The 22,304-nt window shown below is 64.5% G+C and overlaps 1 long non-coding RNA gene across 1 annotated transcript; it reads left to right on the top strand.

Annotated features, from left to right (window-relative positions):
- Nucleotides 1-19,022: 19,022 nt before the first annotated feature.
- LOC114816412 lies at nucleotides 19,023-20,044 on the top strand. The gene is made up of 2 exons (XR_003764185.1): nucleotides 19,023-19,504; nucleotides 19,734-20,044. It is a non-coding gene; the product is annotated as an uncharacterized LOC114816412 (long non-coding RNA).
- Nucleotides 20,045-22,304: the final 2,260 nt, after the last annotated feature.

Raw genomic sequence — 22,304 nt, 5'->3', positions numbered from 1 at the left:
TCCGTTGGACCAGCGGATGCCTGGGCTGGGACACGGGAGGCGTCCAACGCGGGCGACCGGCGTTTGGGACGGTTCCTCCTCCGACGGTCGGCCCCCAACGCAAGGCGAGACCCGGCATCCCGGCGGGAAGGATAAGGAACCACGGAGTCGGGTTGGTTCCCTGACGGCCGACCGTCTGGAACGGTGCCAGCAGGGACGGGAGAGAAGGAGGCCACCCCCGTCACGAGCGAGGCAACGAGAATTGTGCTTTCCAAGCGCTCGGTCCAGTGCTTGGTACACTGCAGCGCTCGATAAACAGGACCGGATGACTGAACGAATTAGACGCAAAAGCCGCCCCCCGGAGGAACCGACTCCTAAAGGGCGGGACGAGTCCGACGATCGGGCAGTCAATCCATCGGTGGTATTTATCGAGCGCTCGCCGTGGACGGGGCACTGTACCCCTTCGCTTCTCCGTGCCTCGGTTCCCTCAACTGTAAAACGGGGATTGATAGTAATAATGTCGGTATTCGCTAAGCGCTTTACTCCGCGCCGATCGCCGTTCTAAGCGCTGGGGTGGACACAGGGGGATCAGGTCGTCCCACGTGGGGCTCGCGGTCTTCATCCCCATTTGACAGATGAGGTCGCTGAGGCCCCGACAAGTTGAGTGACTCGCCCGAGGTCGCACGGCCGACAGGTGGCCGAGCCGGCATTCGAACCCATGACCCCTGACTCCAAAGCCCGCGCTCTTGCCACTGAGCCACGCTGCCGATTAAGACGGGGAGCCCCGCGCGGGACAGGGACGGTGACCGACCCGATCGGCTTGTATCCACCCCTGTGCTTAGTACAGTCCCTGGCACATGGTAAGCGCTTAGCGAATACCACAACTATCGTTATTATTATTATGACCCAAAGCACCTGGTAGAGTCCAACACGACAGAGTTGGTAAATTGCCTCCCTGCCCACGGCGAGCTTCCAATCCAGAGGCGGGGCTCGCAGCGTAGACATACACGGATAATAACGATAACGATGACGGCATCTGTGAAGCGCTTACTACGTGCCAAGCACCGTTCCAAGCGCCGGGGTAGATATGAGACAGTCGGGTCGGACACGGTCCGCGTCCCACGCGGGGCTCACGGTCTCGATCCCCACGTTACAGATGAGGTAAGTGAAGCCCAGAGAAGTGAAGTGACTTCACGATCACGATAATAATAATGATTTGAGCATTTGTTAGGTGCTCACTACGTGCCGGGCACTGTTCTGAGCACTGGGGTAGACGGAAGGCAATTCAGGTCCGACCCGGTTCCCCGTCCCACAGGGGGCTCGCGGTCTTCCTCCCCATTTTACAGGTGAGGCAACTGAGGCGCAGAGAAGTGAAGCGCCTCGCCCAAGGTCACCCAGCAGACACGCGGCCGAGCCGGGGTTGGAACCCATGTCCTCGGACTCCCGGGCCCGGGCTCCATTAATGGTAATGATGATAACGTCGGCATCTGTCAAGCGCTTACTACAGGCAGAGCGCCGCTGTAAGCGCTGGGGGAGACACGGGGGCAGCGGGTCGTCCCACGTGAGGCTCACGGTCTTCATCCCCATTTTGCAGAGGAGGTCACGCAAAACGGGGATTGGAAACGCGCGCCCCGCAGGGGACCGTGTCCAATCCGACTTGCTCGTAGCCACCCCGGTGCTCAGGTCCTGGCACATACTAAGCGCTTAACAAATACCCCGATCCTCCTTCTTCTTTCTTCCATCTGTAGCGGTAGAAGAAGCGAGCGGCCTCCAATTCCACCCCAGGTCACCTCGGGTAATTCTCAGTCGTCCTCCCTGACGAGCGGGACCCACCGTGCGGATCTCGAAAGAGCCGGGGGTCGCCCCCCTCTTCGGAGCTTAAAAGCTTCCCTGCCACCCCGCGGCGAGTCCCGGGCCCCCCCGGGGAGCCGACCCGGATCCGGATGGGGCCGGGGGGGGGGGGGGGGGGGGGCCGGGCTGGGAGCGGGAGGTTATCCGATCCGGTCTCCCAGCCGGGTGGGCGCCGGGGCGGTTTCTCGAGGCGGCCCGGGCATCCGCCTCGCCCCGCCGAGGGAGTTCGGGCTCGGGTGCGTTCGCGTGGGCGGGTTCGCTCGTTCGTTCATTCGATCGCATCTACCGAGCGCCTACTCCGTGCGGGGCGCCGTACCGAGCGCTCGGAACGGACAACCGGGCAGCAGATTAGAGACGGTCCCCGCCCGACGCCGGGCGGCAGAGCGAAAGAGAACGAAACGAGGCGACGTCATCGAGATAGACGGAACGAGGGAGACGCACGCCTCGTCGACAAAAGAAACAGGGTAGTAAACAGTAAACGCAGAGTGCCAGCGTGGGAGGGTGTCGCAAGGTGGATACTCCTCCACGGGGTGGGGAGCCGACAGAAGCGACGGAGCGGTTGACCGGGGAGAATTCACCCAACCCCATTTTCTTCATCATCATCCGTGAGAGAGAAGAACGGGCGGACGGGCATTTCCCCGGGTAATCGCGTCTCCTCCCCGGAGCGTCCCGCGCCGCGCCGAGCGCCGGGGTCGATACCGGATGATTAGGAGAGATGACGAGTGACCGAGCGTGTGACCGGGGACGATTCACCAAATCCCATTTCCTTCATCGTCATCGGTGAGGGAGGAGGACAACCGGACGGGCATTTCCCCGGGCAACCGCGTCTCCTCTCCGGAGCGTCCTACACCGCGTGCCGGGCGCCGGGGTCGATACCGGGCGATTAGGGTGAACGCAGCGAGCCACCCCATCTTTAGAGCAGGGGATGACGGCCGCGAGCCTCGAGCGGGACCCGAACCGGATCCAGCCTGATTATCCGGTGTCCGTCCCGGTGCTCAGCAGAGTGCCTATCGCGGAGTCGCCGCTCAGGAAGTACCACACCGAAGAGTACAGAGTGACAGAAAGGAAGAGCAGGTCGGTGCTCCCGGGGGTGGCGAGGTGAAGAGAGGCGGCTTTATGGACTCCTACGTGATTTCACTCATTCGGTCGTATTCACCCAACGCTTACCGCGCGCGGAGCACCGTACCAAGCGCTTGGAAGGTCCCAAAGAGCAATAGAGAGAGACGATCCCTGCCCACACTGAGCTCACCTGTCGCTTCCTCGGCGTCTCCTCGAGGGAAGCAGCGTGGACGGAGCGGAGGCCCGGGAGCCGGAAGGACCCGGGCTCTAATTCCGCCACGGCCTCTTGCTGTTGGGACAACTTGGGTGAGCTCTTAACTTGCGCGCCTCCGTTTCCTCATCTGGAAACTGGGGACGAAGACAGCGATCCCCACGTGGGGCAGGGACTGCGTCCAACCCGGTCGGCCCGTATCTCCCCCGGCGCTTAGAAGAGCGCCCGGCACACGGTGAGCACCGAACACCGCCGTCATCGTCATCACTGTTATTATCGTCAATACCTTGGGGCCGGTGGGCCGTTGTCTCGCCGCGGTTCTGGACCGGTTCCCGTGGCTCTGGGATCTGGCCATCGCCCCGTAGGGTTCCGCTCGGGTCGCGCCGCGTCCGATTCCGGCCGAAAGGCCTGGGCAGAACTCTGCTCCGCCCTAGAGGGGAGACCGGGTCCGTCGCCCGGAGGGAAGGACGAATAAAGGGACCGAATCCAAGCGGAAGGAGGACGCCGAAGGGAGTGGGAGAAGAGGAAAGGAGGGCTGAGTCCGGGGAGGCCTCTTGGAGGAGTTGGGCCTCCCCCTCTATAATAATAGTAATAATGATAACGGCATTTAAGTGCTTACTATTTGCAGAGCACCGTTCGAAGCGCCGGGAGAGACACAGGGTAATCAGGTTGCCCCACGTGGGGCTCACGCTTTAATCCCCGTTTTACAGATGTATATATCTTCACTACCCTATTTATTCTGTTAACGAGACGTACGCCGCCCTGATTCTATTTATCTGCTCTTGTTCCGATGAGATGCTCTTCCCCTCGACTCTATTTATCGCCACCGTCCTCGTCCGTCCGTCTCCCCCCGATCGGACCGTGGGCCCGCCGAAGGGCGGGGGCCGTCTCCGCCTGTTACCGGTTTGCCCATCCCAAGCGCTCAGTACGGTGCGCGGCACACAGTAAGCGCTCGATAAATAAATACCACTGAACGAAGAGACCCGTCTAAGGTTCCACAGCAGACGAGCGGCAGGGCCGGGATTAAAACCCACGTCTTTCGACTCCCAAGCCCGGGCTCTTTCCGTAAGCCACACGCCGCTTCTCTAGACCGGAGGCTCGCTGTGGGCAGGCCACGTGTCTGTTCGCTGTCGTGCCGTGCTCTCCCAGGCGCTTAGCACGGTGCCCCGCGCACGGTAGGCGCTCAATCGATACGACCGAACGAGTGAACGAACGAACGGCTTCAGTGAGGCTCCGAAGAGGGGGAGGGCGACGGTCCGCGGGATACGAAGAGGGAGGGCGTTCCGGCGGGACGGAGCGGGAGGTCGGAGGCGAGACGCGAGCTAGACGGTCTGGGGTTCCAATCCCCCACCCCCCTCCTCCCCCCCCCCCGGTCTGCTTCGTGACCTTGGGTGGGTCACTTCCCTTTTCTGGGCCTCAGTTTCCTCATCCGTAAACTGGGCATCTCGACCGTGAGCCCCAGGTGGGACAGGGACCGCCTCCAACCCAGTTTGCTTGCTGCATCCACCCTAGCGCTTAGTACGGCGCCTGGGCCACAGTAAGCGTTCAACAAATACCGAGGGTTTTACCATCATCATTACAGGAAGCGGCACCCGCCCAACGCCCACCCGATACCACGCGGCGGTGCGACGCAGAGCGCCGAACGTTCCCCGCACCCAAGGGGCCGACGGTCCAAATAACCCCACGTCCAGCCGAAGCAGCGCGTTTCCGCTAACGCCCGTCTCCCCTCTGGACGGCGAGCTCGCCGGGGGCAGGGAATGCGTCCGCTAACTCTGCCGCTACTCTCCCAAGCGCTCGGGACGGCGTTGGGCCCGCAGGAAGCGCTCGCCGAATACCGCCGAGCGATCAGCCGACGCGCCCGAGGGGCGAGGCCGGGAAATGAAAGCCAGCAGCGGGAGGCTGCCGGGGGGTGCCGGGCCACGGAGCCGAGGAGCCCTCCGGTCTCCGGGGGAGTACGTCGGCACGGCGCTCGGTGGAGTGCTCTGGCTCACTGTAAGCGCTCGGTAAATACCGCTGATTGATGGACGGTACCAGGACCAGACCCTAAGATCCTCTTCTCCTCCCCCAAGAGGCCTTCCCCGCCCAAGCCCCCGCTCTTCCTCTCCTCCCGCTCCCTCGGTCCTCCCCTCGCAGCCCCACGCCACTTCTGTCCGTGTCTCGCATTTCGTCTCAATCTCCATTCGTGCCCGTCTCTCCCCCTCTAGACGCACAGCTTCTTGGGGGCGGGGGATGTGCCCGTTTATTATTAACAGTAATAACGTTGGTGCCTGTTAAGCGCTGACCACGCGCCGGGTAGATACAAGGTGATCAGGTCGTCCCACGCGGGGCTCCCGGTCTTCAATCCCCACTTTAACGGATGAGGTCGCTGAGGCGCGGAGAAGTGAAGCCGCCCGCCCGGAGTCACACGGCCGATAAGCGGCGGGGCGGGATTAGAACCCACCGGCCTCTGACTCCCGGGCCCGGGCTCTTGCCACCGGGCCACGCCGCTTCTCGATTATCGCCGTGTCGCGCTCACCCGGGCGCTTCGTACGGTGCTCCGCCCGCGGTGGGCGCTCGACGAAGACCGCTGACCGAATGAACCGAGGTGCCCGCCCACTCTTTTATATCGCCCTCCCCCAAGCGCTTAGTACGGTGACCCGTAAATACTATCGGATGAATAAACTCCCCCCCCCCCCCAGACCGGAAGCTCGGGGAGGGGACGCGTTCGGCAACCCTGTCGCGTCACACTCTCCCGAGCGCTCGGGACGGCGCCCGGCGCCCGGCGGGCGCCGGGGAAACGCCGCCGGCCGACCGGTCGGCCGACCGATGGACGGAGCGTGTGTGTGCGTTACGTCCTCCCGGCCGCCGGAGAGCTCTCTTCCGCTCTCCCCCGATTAGACCGTGAGCCCGTCGACGGGCGCAGAGCGGGCGCTCAACGGATACCGGCGAATGAACGAGAAGGAGCCCGACGCAGGCAGTGAGAAGCGGAGAGATGGGATTTTCCCCAAGGACACACCCGGCGGGCCCGGAGCCAACGGGGATGAAATCCGAGTTTTCCGACTCCTCTTTAACTTTTTATCCCCTTGACGCCGCTCTTTCAAAGGGCTCGTAAAAATCCACCGGACTCGCCGTCTCCCCCCCCCCCGATGGGCAGGTGCGGGTCAGAGAGTCTCGGCCGCCGGCCGGCGCCCGGGTGACGTCGGTGAATAAGCCCGCCGTCGGCGGGGAGGGGGTCCGCCTCCGCCGGGAGGGGCCGGGGAGGAGGGAGAGCGCCGGGCGGCCCCGGTGGTTAGAGCCCGGGCCCGGGGGTCGGATCCTCATCTGGAGTTGAGACCGTCAGCCCTCGTGGGACAGGGACCGCGTCCGTCCCGATTCGCCTGTACCCACCTCGGCGCTCACTACGGTGCCTGGCACGTAGTAAGCGCTTACCAAACGCCATAACCGTATCATCATTCTTATTAAGGGAGAGCAAACGGATGACCGAGAAGGTCGTGACTACGTATTAACGTCTGTCCTCCCCTCCAGACCGGAAGCCTGTCGAGGGGAGGGAACGCGTCTATCGGGTCGGGCGTACGGGACCCCCCCCCCCCCCCAGCCGTTCGGAGGCGAGTTCCACCGACTTCCGCCTCCCCCTCTCGACTGTCAGCTCGTCGTGGGCGGGGGATGCGCCCGATACGACGAAACGATTTTTCGACCGCCTCGGGCGCCCCTCCCCGCTGGGAGCCGGATCTCCCGTGGCTCGGCGGGAAGAGCGCGGGCTTCGGAGTCGGGGGTCACGGGTCCGAATCCCGGCTCGGCCGCTCGTCGGCCGCGTGACCGTGGGCGAGTCGCTTCACCTCTCTGGGCCTCGGTTCCCTCGTCCGTCAAACGGGGAGGAAGACCGTGAGCCCCACGTGGGACGACCCGGTGACCCCGCGTCTACCCCCCCGGCCGCTTAGAACGGTGCTCCCGCACGTAGCAAGCGCTTAACGGATACCAACAATACTATTATTATTATTATCTGGGAAGGGGACGGCTTCCCGCCGCTGGGACGGCGGGGGGGGGGGAGGGTTGGAACCCAGGACCTCCTGACTCCCGGGCCCGTGCGCTAACCACTCCGCCGAGCTGCCTCGGTGCCTGGAGGGGTGCGGGAGAAAAGTCTTCATTCCCCGTCCCCGTCGGGCGAGTCCATCCGGGGACCCGGAGAAGAGACTGAGACGATTTCCGCTTCGACTCGCCGACGTCCCTCCCGAGATTAGCCCGTGAGAACTCCGGGGATGTCGCCCGGGAAACGACGGGCTTCTATCCCCTCCGCGGATCTCGGTCCGTCCGCACCGTCCTGTTCAGCCTCCGGACGGGGCCAGGAGACATTCCTTCCCTCATCCGCTCCCTGGCGTTCGCTGAGCGCTTACCGCGTGCATGAGCACCGTGCCGAGCGCCGGGAGAGGACGGCGTAACCACCAACGGACCGTGCCCCGCCCGCATCGGGCCGGCGGCCTGCGGGTCCCAGGCTGGCCGTGGGAGAAGCGGCCGGCCCGGTGGCTGGGGCCCGGGCCTGGGAGTCACAGGGTCGTGGGTTCTGATCCCGGCTCCGCCGCCGGTCCGCTGCGTGATCCTCGGGCGGGTCGCGTCACTCCTCCGGGCCCCGGGCCCCTCGTCTGGAAAACGGGGATCGAGACCGTGAGCCCCACGTGGACGGGAACCGCGTGGAACCGACTGCTCGGAACCACCCAACGTTCGGTAACGGTGCCCGGCACAGAGTAAGCGCTTACGAATGCCGTAATTATTACCGATTATCATATGACCACCTCTCCGAGCCTTGGTTTCGTCATCTGTAAAGCGGGGACGGGACGCCCGTTCTCACTATTCCTTAGACCAAGCTGACATCCCCGAGCTACTCGCGGCCTGCGGGAGGAACGTGAGCCCGGGAGTCGGGGCCCCGGGTTCTAAACCGCGACCCGGCCACCCTTCTGCGGGTGACTTTGCCCGGGGCAAGTGCTTCACTTCCCTGGGCCTCGGGGACCTCACCCGGAAAATGGGGATCGCGACCGGAGCCCCACGTTGGGACAGGGACCGCGCCGACCCGGTTTGCTCGTATCCGCCCCGGGGTCGCCACGCGGCCGGCGCGTAGTAAGCGCTTAACGGACGGCACGGGGGGTAGAGGGATCCGTCCCCGCGCTCATCGATCCATCGGCGGGATTTACCGAACGCTGGCCGCGGGCCGAGCGCCGCGCTGAACGCACAGGCGAGGGCGAGGAGCAGCGTGGCCCGGTGGAAGGGACACGGGTCCGCCAGTCAGACGACCCGGGTTCTCACGCCTGTCTGCCCCGTGACCCCGGGCGGGTCGCCTCGCTCCTCCGAACCTCGGTCCCCGGACCGTGGGGCGCCCCCGGCCCCCGTCTCGAAGCCCACCCCCCCCCGGCCCCGCCGCCCCCGGCAGCACGGGGCGACGGGGCCCAGGGCCGAGGGGAAAGGCCCCGGGACGGACGGAGCCCGGCTTCCCCCCGAGCGGATCGAACGGCGACCGCCGCTCCTCTTCAGGTTTTATTAATCCCGCCTCGTCGTTCCCGCCGCCTCGTCAGTCACCTCCTACTTGGGCCGAGCCGGCGGGGGGGGGGGGGGGCGGCGGGCCGCGGAGGCCCCCCGGCGGAGGCCGACGGGTCCGTCCGGGGAGCTACGGCCCGGGCCCGGCGGTCGGGGGGTGGTGGGTTCCAATCCCGGCTCCGCCGCGTGTCTGCCGGGTGACCTCGAGCGAGCCACTTGGCTTCCCTGGGCCTCGGTTGCCTCACGTGGAAGACGGGGCCCGAGATCGCGAGCTCCACGGGGGACGGGGACTGCGTCCGACTTGATTCGCTCGCCTCCCACCCAGCGCTTAGTCCCCAGCGCTCAGAACAGCGCTCCGCACACGGTAAGCGCTCACCAGATAACGTTATCGTCATCACGGCGCCTGGTGTGCAGTAAGCGCCGAACAGATGCCATTATTCTCCCCCCGGACTGTAAGCTCGTCCCCCTAGACTGTCGCGGGCCGGGACCGTGTCCGTTTACCGTTGCGCTTTACTCTCCCGAGCGCTTAGCGCAGTGCCGTACACGCAGTGAGCGCTCCATAAATACGACCGGATGAATTAATGGCGACGGCGGTATCCGTTTAGTGCCCGCTACGTGCCGAGCACCGTTCCAAGCGCCGGGGCAGATACGAGGTCAGCGGGGCGTCCCCCGCGGGGCTCCCAGTCTTCCTCCCCATTTTACAGACGGGGGAACTGAGGCCCACAGAAGGGAAGCGACTCGCCCACGGTCACACGGCCGAACAAGGGGCGGAGCCGGGATTCGAACCCACGACCTCCGACTCCAAAGCCCGGGCTCCTTGCGCCGAGCCACGCCGCCTCCCCGTGGATTCGGCCCCGGGGATCTCTGGGCTTCCTGGGAGGCTCCCCGGCTACCCGCAGGTGCCTTCGTATTAGCTCGTTACCCCCCCGCCCCCGGCGCTTCGCACGGTGCTCGGCACATAGCGTGTGCTTAACAAATACCGTCACCGTCGTCGGCGTCGTCACCGTCGTCGGCACCTCCCAACTCCGGCTCCAACACCCCATAACGCCCCCTAACGGGTTCGAATTCCAGCAGCCACTCCTCCGGTGCTATTTACTGAACGCCTGCCGGGCGCGGGGCACCGTACTAAGCGCCGGGGACGGTGCAGCAGAACAATAAACGGCCACATTCCCCGCCCCCGACGAGTTGGGACCGTGGGATTTCTTTTGAAGCGCTTACCGGAGGCGAAGCGCCTGGGACGGGACGGTCGGAGGACACATTCCCCGCCCGCGACGGGTTAGGACCGTGGGATTTTTTTTTTTTTGAAGTGCCGGCGATAGGCTGAGCACCGTACTAAGCGCTTGGGACGGTACGATACAGCAAGGAACGGACACATTCCCCGCCCGCGACGAGTTAGGACTGTGGGATTTCTTTTTCTAGTGTTTACTATAGGCTAAGCACCGTACTGAGCGCTTGGGACCGTACGGTAAAAGGACACATTCCCCGCCCACAACGAGTTGGGACTGTGGGATTTTTTTCTTTGAAGGTACTCACTTTATGCTAAGCACTGTACTAAGCGCCTGGGACAGCCCATTAGAACAGTAGGCAGACACGTTCCCCGCCCACAGGCTAGGATCGTGGGAACTTTCTTTAGGCGCTTACCACGTGCCGAGCGCCGTCCTAAACACCGGGGCGGACACGGGTTGGACACGGTCCCCGTCCCCCACGGGGCTCACAATCTAGTGGCCCGGGCCCGGGAGTCAGACGGTCACGGGTCCGGATCCCGGCTCCTCCACGCGTCCGCTGTGTGACCTCGGGCAAATCATTTCACCTCTCCGGTCCTCGGTGACCTCATCAGGAAAACGGGGATTGAGACCGTGAGCCCCACGCGGGACGGGGACCGTGTCCGACCCGATCTGCTTGGGGTCCGTCCCCCCATCCCCCCCCCCCGGTGCTCGGTACAGCGCCTGGCACACAGTAGGCGCTTAATAAGTACCTTAAGGGGGCCCCGGGACCCGCTCGGAATCTGGTCCTTTTTCCGACTTTTTGTTCGGCAGGTGACCCGTTCTCCGTTTCCCACCGGGCTCCGACCGGACCGCGACACGCCGTCCGCCCCCCCCCCCCGCCCCCGCCTTCCAGCCTTCCGCCCCAAATCGGGAACCCTGCGCGGTCCCTCTTCGAACGGCGACGGAATGTTTTCCTCTTCAGCGGGCCCGGTTCCCGGCAACCCGTCTCCGCCACGATTAAAGCGATTTTCCACGTGAATGCAACCCCGGCCCGGGAAGGAATGACCGCTTCCCAAGCCCTCCCACGCCGTCTCACGATCGTCCCGGCCGTTTAAACGTCCTGACCCCGCCGAGCTACGCTCGGCATCCGGAAGGCACCGGCCTCCTCTCCGGAGCGGGAAGCGTGGACTTCTCCAACGGTGACCGGGCCGCGTCGTCCCCCGCCGGGGATCTCCGGGCCGCGACCCCCGTCGCGGGCAGGGAGCGTGTCCGTTGTCGTTCGGTGCAGCGCTCGGCACGCGGTGAGCGCTCCGTAGGTACGACGGAATAAGCGAACGGGAGGGCGGCCGGCCCTCGGCTCAGAGGCAGCCCCTTCCCTTCCCCGCCCCGGCAGGGGCGTCCGACGGCGCCCTCCGTCCTCGACGATCTGCCCCTCCGGGCCGGGCCTGTCCAGGCCGTCTGCCCCCCCCCGATGATAATACTCGCCGAGCGCTTACGGTGCGCCGGGCACCGTACTACGCGCCGGGGCGGATCCAAGCTAGCGGGGTTGGACGCAGTCCCCGACCCACGTGGGGCCCGCGGTCTCCATCCCCGTTTTCCAGATGAGGGAACTGAGGCACGGAGTCGTGAAGCGACTCGCCCGAGGTCACCCGGCGGACGGGGGGGGGGGGGAGCCGGGATCGGAACCCACGATCTTCTGACCCCGGACCCGGCTGTGGGACCCGGGTCCCGAACCCGGCGCCGCCCCTTGTCCGCTGGGGGGCCTCGGGCGAGTCGCTTCACTTCTCTGGGCCTCGGTGACCTCACCAGTCATTCGATCGACGGCATTTTTAGAGCACTCGCTGCGTGCAGAGCGCTGTACCGAGTGCTTGGGCCGAGCCGAGAGATGACAAAATATCTAAAGATGTATTCTGCATTTCTCTATTGTATATAATAATTACGATGCGATAAATGATACAAATTCTCATCTGGAAAATGGGGACTGAGAAGTGGCGCGGCTCAGTGGCAAGAGCCCGGGCTCGGGGGTCAGAGGTCGCGGGTTCTAATCCCGGCTCCGCCACCCGTCGGCCGTGGGACCTCGGCCAAGTCCCTTCACCTCTCTGGGCCTCAGTTCCCTCATCTGGAAAACGGGGAGGAGGACCCGGAGCCCCACGCGGGACAACCTGATGACCTCGTATCCACCCCAGCGCTTAGAACGGGGCTTGGCGCATAGTAGGCGCTTAAGAAATACCATCGTTATTATTGAGCCCCGCGTGGGCCAGGGTCCGCGTCCGTCCCGACTAGCTCGGATCTACGCCAGTGCTCCGTACAGTCTGGCACGTAAGTAAGCGCTTAACGGATGTTATTTTAAAAAGCTCCAGAACGCCGAAAAACCCTCGCGAACAACACGCCGCTCCAGCGTCTCGGGGTCCTCTCCCTACCGCCGGGGCGGGGGGAGGTCTCTAGCTTCGGCCGGACCCCGGGACGATACCGGGGGGGGGGGGCGCCGGCGGGGGGCCGGCGGACGGCCCGGGATACCCGAGTACCTTGGGAAGAGAGAGGAGTGGAATCTTTTCACTCGGCGACCTAATGGAAACTAGGCCGACAGCCTGGCGTTCAATATATAGTTTCCACCGACCCGGCCTTCTTTCGTTCGGAACGATCCTAAGCCCTCAGGGGGAAGAGACGGTTAGATAGAAAGAAATGATTTCCCACGGATGGGTGCGGTGCGGGTCGGCCAAGGCCCGCGAAGGCACAGAAGGCCGAGGAGCAGCGCGGCCTCGCGGAGGAGCCCGGGCCTGGGAGTCGGGAGGGCCGGGTTCGAATCCCGGCCCCGCCGCCTGCCTCGCCGGGCGGCCCGGGGCGAGTCACTTGGGCTTCTCCCGGGCCTCATCTCCCTCGTCTGGAAAACGGGGACCGAGATCACGAGCCCCGCGTGGGATGGGGTCCGTGCCCAACCCTAGCCGGGTGACCCCGGGCAAGTCACTTCGCTTCGCTCAGAACAGCGCTCGGCACGCAGTGAGCGCTCAACAAATGCCGTCGTTACTGTTATCGTAGTGAGCGCTTAACAAGTACCGTCGTCAATATCATTCTCCCTTATCTCATCTGTAAAACGGGGGATTACGGCCACGAGCTCCGTGGGGGCCGGGGGCCGTGTCCCACCCGAGTAGCCTGTATCCCCCCCCGGCGCTCAGCCCGGCGCCCGGCACATAGTAAGTGCTCGACAAAATACCCGAAAGAGTGGCGCTCCCTCACACAGCCATTTCACCGCGCTGACCTTTCAGGAAAGACGATGGAACGCCGACGGGCGGAACCCGGTCCCCGTCCTGCTGCCCGCCTCCCCCTTCTAGACCGTGAGCCCGTTGCGGGCGCGGGGTCGTCTCTCTCTACCGCTGAACGGCTCAGGACGGCGCCCTGCACACGGTGAGCGCTCAGTAAGTACCACTGGATGAATGAATGAATGCTTCGCTCCCAGGAAGCGCTCGCTAAATAAGAGTGACTGGACGAAAACGGTCCACCGGGGACCGGCCGCAAATGACTGAGAGCGTGATCCGGGTCGGGCCGGCCTAGTGCGGCGCCGGGCCCCAACTGAGCGCCCCATCGATCCGTCGGCGCCGTTTACCGAGCGTGGGCCGCGGGGGCTCCCCGTGTTTTGAACGTCTGGGAGAGGGCGATGCCCCAGGGTTGGCAGGCCCGTTCCCCGCCCTCAGGGAGCTCGGGGTCCGGAGGGGGACTTTACGCTGACGAGCTCGTCCGGTCCATCCTTGAAGCCGTCCGTCCCCTCGCCCCCTCCTCCCTCACCCCGCCGCTCTCCCCCGCCAACCCGGCCCGCGCGCTTCGCTCCCCTCACGCCGACCTCCTCACCGGGCCTCCATCTCCTCCATCTCGTGGCCTGTTGGCAAGAGCCCGGGCTCGGGGGCCAGAGGCCGCGGGTGCTAATCCCGGCTCCGCCGCTGGTCCGCTGTGTGACCCCGGGCTTCGCTTCTCTGGGCCTCGGTGACCTCGGCTGTGAAACGGGGATGAGGACCGAGAGCTCCGCGTGGGACAACCCGATGGCCCCGTATCTCCCCCAGAGCTCAGAACGGTGCTTGGCACACAGTAAGCGCTTAGCAAACACCGGCATCATTATCGCCATTACAGGGAGCGCCGCCAACCAGCGGCGCGGCGAAAGGAAAACGGAAAAGATGTCCCCTCTCCCCAACTCGCCCCGGTCCCCGGTTCAGGGGCCCGCTCGGTGAAACGCGACAGTGTTTATCACCGCATTTGAAGTCCGTGATTGGGAACACGGAGAGCCCTCAACTAGAAAGGTTTCCAGCCTGTAATCTCCCTCCGGTTCTGCCCCGGACTTCCTTACCGGGACGCTCGCCGGCCTTTTTTCTTCCTTACCGTGTCCATCGTCAGCTTGTGATTATTGCCGTTCTCAAAGCTATGCCAGATGGCCTCTTCAGAAGCTGGGATCCAGCTCGTTCAGGAGAGACCGGGGGGGGGGGGGGGGGGGGGAGAGATGGGGAGAGAGAGAGGAAGAGAGAGAGAGAGAGCAATGGAGAGAGACAGAGAGAGGGAGACAGAGACAGAGAGATGGGGAGAGAGACAGAGGGGAGAAAGAGAGGAAGAGGGGGTGACAGAGAGAGAGACGGAGAGAGACAGAGGGGAGAAAGAGAGGAAGCGAGGGCGACAGAGAGAGATATGGAGAGAGACAGAAAGAGGGAGGGGGGAGAGAGAGATGGTGAGTGAGAGAGACAAAGAGAGAGACAGAGGGAGGGAGAGGTGGGGGAGAAAGAGAGGAAGAGAGGGCACAGAGAAAAAAATGGAGAAAGAGAGGGAGAGAGACAGAGGGAGAGAAAGACGGGGGAGAAAGTGAGGAAGAGAGAGTGACCGAGAGAGAAATGGGGGGGGAAGAGAGAGATGGCGAGAAAGACGGAGAGAGAGACGGAGGGAGGGAGGGAGAGAGACGGGGGAGAATGAGAGAAAGAGAGAGTGACAGAGAGAGAAATGGAGAGATTCAGAAAGATGGAGGGGGGACGTGAGAGATGGGGAGAGAGAGACGGAGGGAGGGAGAGAGAGATGGGGGAGAAACAGAGGAAGAGAGAGCGACAGAGAGGGAAATGGGGGGGCGGGGGGAGAGATGGCGAGCAAGACGAAGAGAGAGGCGGAGGGAGGGGGAGAGACAGGGGGAGTGCAAGCAAGAGGAAGAAGGGAGGAGGGGATAGAGAGACAAAGGAAGAGAGACTGACAGAGAGAGAGATGGAGAGAGACGAAAGAGGGAGAAACAGAGAGGAGGAGAGAGACGGGGAGAGAGACGGGGGGGGGGAGGGAGAGAGAGAGGATGAGAGTGACAGAGAGAGAAATGGAAAGAAAGGGAGAGAGAGGAAGAGAGACGGAGACAGAGAGGTGGATAGAGAGACAGAGGGAGATGGAGAGAGAGAGGGAGGGAGGGAGAGCAGTAACGTCACTCTACCCAGAGGCCCCTCTGGTGGAGTCCACTCCTGCCCCAGACAACTCCCCACACAGAATGTATGTCCATACCTGTCGTTTCTCTATTCGTCTCAATGCCCGTCTTCCCCTCTAGACCGTAAGCTCCCTGTGGGCAGGGAACGCGTCTCTTCTACTGTTACCTCGTCCTCTCCCAAGCGTTTAGTACAGCGCTCTGAACACAGTGAGCGCTCAACGAATACGATCGAACGAATGAACACTGGCAGCGCGCAAGAGACATCTCAACCTACAGCCCCCTAAGGCCGAAGCCCCTCAAGGGCAGGGAACGCGTCTTTTCTTTCTGCTGCGCCGTCCCCTCCCGGGCGCTTGGTAAAGTGCCCCGCTCACGGTAAGCGCTCGGTAAATACCGTCGACGGATCACGGACCCCCGTGGACCTCGCCCGACTCCATCGGTCCGGGTCTACTCCGGCGCTCGGAGCGGTGTTCGACACAGAGCGAGAGCTTAACCGGGACCACCGTCGTCGTAAATCGACACCCGCTCCCCGCCCACGACGGGCTCACAGCCTAGAGGAGGTCTCCGAGCCTCTCCCGGGCACGCGGTCATTCTTTCGATCGCATTTACCGAGCGCTTGCCGGGTGCGCGACACTGTCCCGAGCGCCCGGGAGAGTACGGCCTAACAGCAGACACGTGTAGCGAAGCGGCGGGGCTCGGCGGCAAGAGCCCGGGCTTGGGAGTCGGGGGTCACGAGTCCGAATCCCGGCTCGGCCACTCGTCGGCCCCGTGACCGCGGGCGAGTCGCTTCGCTTCCCTGTGCCTCGGTTCCCTCGTCCGTAGGACGGGGACTAACCGTGAGCCCACCCGACGACCCCGTATCTGCCCGGCGCTCACAACGGGGCTCGGCACACGGTAAGCGCTTAACAAATACCTACGTTATTATTCGTTATCATCAAGTAGCTCTAGGGCTAGAGCCCGGGCCGGGCGTCAGAGGTTCGCGGGTTCTAATCCCGGCCCCCGCCGCACGTCCGCCGCGTGACCTCGGGCGAGTCACTCGCCCTCTCTGGGCCTCCGTCCCCTCCCCCGGAGGACGGGGATCGGGACCGCGAGCCCCACGTGGGGCAGGGGCCGCGTCCGACCCCCGGCGCTCGCGCCCGCCCCGGCGCTTGGCGCCGAGTCTGGCACGCAGTAAGCGCCCGACAGGTATCGCGGTTATTGTCACTCGGGGCCATTCCCGCCCGCGGCGAGCTGGCCGTCTAAGAGGGCCGGGGTCCCGAGCCCGGTCGGCCCTCAGTGAATCCGGTTGACTGACCCGCCTGTCCGTGGAGATGAGGGGGTCAAGGGGGTGAAAACGGGGGGCAACAGCCCGGAGGCCCCCGGGGGGGGGGGGGGGGGGGTCGAGCCGGCCCCGGGCCGCCTCGATCGGCGCTTAATGAGCCAAGCCACTTTCCACTCGCAGAAGCTTTTAGCCGTCTCCGTTTACTTTGATCCGTTTCGGTTCACCTGAGCCTGGACGGGCTCCTTTTCCCTTTCTGTTTTTTCTTTTTCCCTCCAGATAGACGGCCTCCCCTTCTCCACCTCCCTAACCCCGGACGATAGTATCATTTACCGACCCCCGGCTTAACAAGTCTGGAGATCTCCCGTCAGGGTCCCCGCCACGGTGGAATCGAAACACGGCCCGGCCCGGCGCGGTATCGCTGCGGGAATGTCATTAAAAAGAATCCCGGCGGCCCCCGGAGATAAAGGAGAGGGAAGTCCGGGGTGGGTGACGCACCCGGGAGAGGCTGCGTTTTCGGGGGAGATTTCGAGTTATCTGTTCCTGATTAGGTGAAGTGCTCGTTCTTTTCATCCCTTGTTATTTTATCCGCGTGATGCCAAGAGAGCTTTCTTCGTTGAAAACGTTCCCCGGACGGATAAGACTAATTTGCTGGAATGGGAAATGATCCAGAGAGTAAGGGCGGGGGCGGGGAGGAGGGCGGGGCGGGGGTCCGGGAGTCCTGGGCCAGGAGGAGCCCCGCCTCGGCTAGCGGACTCGCGGGAAGCTTGGCCTGCTTGTCTCTCGGACCGAGCTCCTGATGACGGTGATGACGCCAAGCGTGGTGTTCGTTAGGCGCTTACTACGTCGTGGCGCTGTCCTAAGCGCCGGGGGGAGGTACGAGGTCACCGGGTCCCACGTGGGACCCGCGGCCCAAGTAACGATAATGATAACGTCGGTATCTGTTAAGCGCTTACTGTGGGCAGAGCACCGTCCCAAGCGCTGGGGGAGACACGGGGGAATCGGGTCGTCCCGCGCGGGGCTCGCGGTCTTCGTCCCCATTTGACAGATGAGGGAACTGAGGCCCAGAGAAGTGAAGTGACTCGCCCACGGTCACACGGCTGATGACGAGTGGCGGAGCCGGGATTCGAACCCATGACCCCTGACTCCAAAGCCCGGGCTCTTTCCACTGAGCGGAGGAGGAGGAGGAGGAGGAGGGAGAGCCGGGATGGAATCCCCCTCTGCGCTCGTGACGGAACTGAGGCCCGGAGAGGTGAAGTGACTGGGCCGAGGTCACCCAGCAGACAAGTGGCGGAGGCGGGATTGGAACCCACGACCCCTGACTCCGACGCCCTCTCCACGGGGCCAAGCTGCTTCTAAGCGTATTTTTTAGATTTCGGGAAATGGTCTGGCCGGAGGCAGCGTGGCTTCGTGGGTAGAGGCCGGGCCGGGAGTCGGAGGGCCCGGGTTCCGATCCCGGCCCCGCCGCGGGTCGGCTGTGGGACCTCGGGCGGGTCACTCCACTTCTCCGGGCCTCGGTCACCTCATCTGGAAAATTAAGGAATCGAGAGCGTGGGCCCCACGTGGGCCGTGGACCGCGTCCAACCCGATCAGCTCGTACCTTGGCGTGGCTCGGCGGAAAGAGCGCGGTCTTGGGAGTCGGAGGTCCCGGGTTCCCATCCCGGCCCCGCCGCTGGTCGGCTGTGGGACCTCGGGCGGGTCACTCCACTTCTCCGTGCCTCGGTCACCTCACCTGTCAAATGGGGATCGAGACCGTGAGCCCCGCGTGGGACGACCTGGTCACCTTGTATCCCCCAGCGCTTAGAACGGTGCTTCGCACACAGTAAGCGCTTCACAAATACCGCAGTTTATCGATTTTACCTCCCCCGGCCCCGACTACCGAGCCCGGCACGTAGCGAGCGCTTCACAGACACCATCACCGCCGTCAACTCCCCGGCCAGACGGCGGGCCGGCCCGGCGTCCTCGAGCGGGGAGGGAAATCCGCCCCTTTTCCAACCCAGGATTTCGCCTTTAAAAAACAGAACACAAAACGAAACAACCCGGGAGCGTTTCGGCTTCCGGAACATCGTACCCCTCGAAGAGCCCGTGATCTAGAGCGATTAGAGGTCCCAGCTCAGCCCCGGCGTTCCCAGACTGTCGTATGAATTGGTGGTTTCCTTCCAGTGAGTACCTCGGAGAGGCTGGAGGGGCGGGGGAATCCGGGAGAAGGAGCGGGAACCGGGGGGGCGGGGGGGGGGAGAAATTCTGAAAAGCGTGCGCTGTGTGTGTTTCCGTGAGTCTGGCCCGTCCGGCCTCCGTCCCCGACCTCCGACCCCTTTCCCGTGATTCCCAGGCGGGACGCGGGGCCGGGCAGGGGGATAGAACACGATACAATTCACTTTTATCGAACGTCCTTCGGGAGGGCCCGTCGTACTGAGTTCATCAAAAGGCCGAGGGGGGGGGGGGGGGAGAAAGACGCGGCCCGGGACGAGACTCAGACGGAGGGAGGGAGGGAATTGCAGACGGATGGGGAGAGGAGAGGGGAAAGAGATCCGCCCACGGGGGGAGGGCGGAGGAGGGAGGAGCCAGCCGACGGGAAGCCAGCTAACGGTCGTATCTCTATCCATCTCTCTACCTATTTATCGATATTAACGTCTCTCCCCCTCGAGACCGTGAGCCCGTCGCGGGCGGGAACGCGTCCGCCTGTCGTTACCTCGTCCTCTCCCAAGGGCTCAGTACAGTCCTCCGCACCCAGCAGGCGGTCGATAAATACGACCGAACGAGGGAACGCAGCGCTCCGCGCGCGGTAGGCGCTCGGTAGATACCCCGGGTTGACTCACCGAGCGCCCGGTGGGGGCGACACGCCGTATCGAGCGCCCGGGAGAGCACGACGGAAGCACGGGGCACTGTTCCCTGCCCCGGGGGAGCTTACACTCCCCACGCCGCGCACAACGAGGGGGACGATTCGGAACCGAACTTGGGAGCAGACGGGAAGGCAGACGTGGAAGCGGGGCTCTTGGGGGTGGACGTGAACGGTACGTACCGAACTCCCACTGGGTGCGGGGCAGCGTCCCGAGTGCCCGGGGCTCTGAGGCGGGGGCCTTCCCCCGGGCTGGGGATGGGGCCGGCCCCACGGCTCCGTAACGCTAGAGGCTGGGGGCGGGATTTGAGGGCCGCCAATTCAATTCGCGCGCAGAGTCACGCAAGGTGCCGAGGTGCCAATCGCCGCAAAAGTATAAATGGTCGACTCCGCGGCGTTTCCAGGGACGGCGGATGGATCCGAAAGCCGGACGGCGGAAGAACGGGAGAGAGAGGGCACCGATTCCTTGGAAGCGTCGGGGGTTGGAGGAGGCTTCTGCAGAATACCACCGACGGCCCGAAAAACAGACAAGTGGATTTTGGAGCAAATTAAGCCAAAGTGGTCTTTGGAAGGCCAGACGATTCGACGCCCATCAGCACAGTCTGGACGGGTAATCAGGAGGGCTCGTTCTCTGGAGAGACACTAAGGCTAGGAAAAGTCCAGGGAAGACGGACTCAGGAGGTCATTATTATCATTACGACTGTTATCATCACTATCACGGTATCTGTTAAATGCCTGCCACGCGCCGAGCACCGTTCCCAACCGCGGGCCGACACAAGGCGATCGGGTCGTCCCACGGGGTGCTCCCGTGGCCTCTCGAGGCCGGGGGGCGACGGGGAGGTGAGGGACGGGGGCGAGCCCGGCCTCCCCTCGCGTGCCCCCGGAAATCCACGTCAAATACCCGGGCGATCTAAACGTTAGCCGAGGAGCCGTCGGCCAACGTGCTTCCAATTTAGGGCCGTCGTGAAGTCGCGAGGTCCAACGTGCGTCCCGGCTCCTCCGCTGGATTCTCCCAGCCCCGGAGCCCTCGGGTCCCCACCCGTCACGTATCGATTTGGATCGACGCCCGGCTCCCCGCCCCCGGTCTGGACCGTGAGATGGTCGCGGGCGGGGAACGTGCCCGTTGACTGTCGGGCCGTGCTCTCCCGAGCGCTCGGCACAGTGGTCCGCACGCGGGGATCCCTCAGTAAATAGGACCGAACCAAGGGGATCCGATGCGATCCGAGGGGCTCTGATCAATCACTGAATCGCGGTACTTCTTAGACGCTCGCTACGTGGCAGGCGCTGTTCTAAGCGCTGGCACTGTTCTAAGCGCCCCCCGACCCCGGAATGTTCCAGAGGGCCCCGGACCTCTTCTCTGGGCCTCAGTCACCTCATCTGTCAGATGGGGATGAAGACCGTGAGCCCCACGTGGGGCCACCCGATCGCCCTGTATCTCCCCCAGCGCTTAGAACGGCGCTTGGCGCGTAGTGAGTGCTTAACGGACGCCGGCATTATCGTCGTTATTAGTACTGCCGTCCTCGTCCCCTAGGGCTCGGCTGGGGAAACCGCGTCGTATCTGGGGGGGCGGAGGGGGGACGCGGCGGCCCGGGAAACCCGGGTTCTCGCCCCGGTTCCGCCTCTTGGCCGCTGAGTGACCTCGGGCAGGTCGTTTCGCTTTTCCGGACCTCGGTTCCCTCACCTGGAAAACGGGGGTTAAGACTCCCGTCAGAGGGCGGGGACCGTCTCTACCCGTCACCGATCCGTCCATTCCGAGCGCTCAGTGCGGCGCTCTGCGCGCGGTAGGCGCTCAACAGATACGACCGAATGAACGAATGACCGTGGGCCCGGCGTGGGACGGGGACCGGGTCCGACCCGACGGCCCCGCATCTACCCCAGTGCCGAGAACGGGGCCCGGCACCTAGCGAGCGCTCAACAGATACGACCGTTATTATTATGACGATCCCGCTCGAGACGGGGAGGACGGTGGGGGGGGGGGGGGGTGGGTTCCCTCCCACCCCCGCCGCTGCTTCCGAGGCCACGTCCCGGGTCTGTCTGCCCCTTTTCCCTCCCCCGCCCCCCCGCCCCCCAGAAGCCGGGGACCCCCGCTCCGGGCCCCGAGTAACGAGGCCGGCCCCGGAATCCGGCCGGCCGCCTTCGTCCCGCCGGCGGGGGGGGCCGCGGGCCGGCCCGGCCGCCTTTTTGAACTTCCGGAACTGCCGTCCGCGCGCCGTGGGCCTTGTCAACCGCGCCGTCCCGGGGAGGAAATGGCCGGATTTAGATCGCGAGGAACACTCGAGCCGAGCTGTTGCCGGGCGGGATGCGCCCCGGGGAGAGGGGCCTCGTCTCGGGTCACGCTCGGGCCGGGCCCCGGGATCGCTGACGCTGGACGGGGCAACCCCGGGAGGGGGACCGTGGCCCCGCCCCACGGCACTCGTCTGCAGTGGTACATATTGACTGCTCTGCTTTACTCACGAGACGTACAGAGATCTGCGATTCTATCTATTCTGACGGCGGCGAGGCCCGTCGACCTGTTTTGCCGTCTCCCCCGGCCAGATTGCGAGCCCGTCGTCGGGTGGGGGATTGTCTCTCCATCGCTGCGTCGCGCTTTCCGGGCGCTCGGTCCGGGGGTCCGCACCCGGTAAGCGCTCAATAAGTACGATCGGACGAATGACTGAGAGAGGGTGAGAAGGGAGGGCGGCGGGGCCGGGGGAGACGCTACGAGACCACGGAAGCGAAGCTGGCGAAGGAACCCCTCGCCCTCTCGATCCCACTCCGGAGGGTGGCGGGCCTTGGGTTTCCCGGCGAAGCGAGCCCCCTCCCGAATTTCTCGGGCCCGCTCGGGACGGACGGTACCCGGTCCCGGAGCGCGGCCGGTCCGGCCCGGATCGGGAAAACGCCGCCGGGAAGACCGAAAAACGCGGAGACTCCGCGTTGAGCCCCCCGGCTTGGGCCCGGCCCCGGCCCCCGTGTACGTGCGTGCGTTCGGTTCGCTC

This window comes from Ornithorhynchus anatinus, chromosome 14, assembly GCF_004115215.2.
Source record: "Ornithorhynchus anatinus isolate Pmale09 chromosome 14, mOrnAna1.pri.v4, whole genome shotgun sequence".
NCBI lineage: Eukaryota > Metazoa > Chordata > Mammalia > Monotremata > Ornithorhynchidae > Ornithorhynchus > Ornithorhynchus anatinus.
The sequence above is the reverse complement of the archived record's forward strand: the minus strand, read 5'-3'. Positions and strand labels throughout refer to the sequence as shown.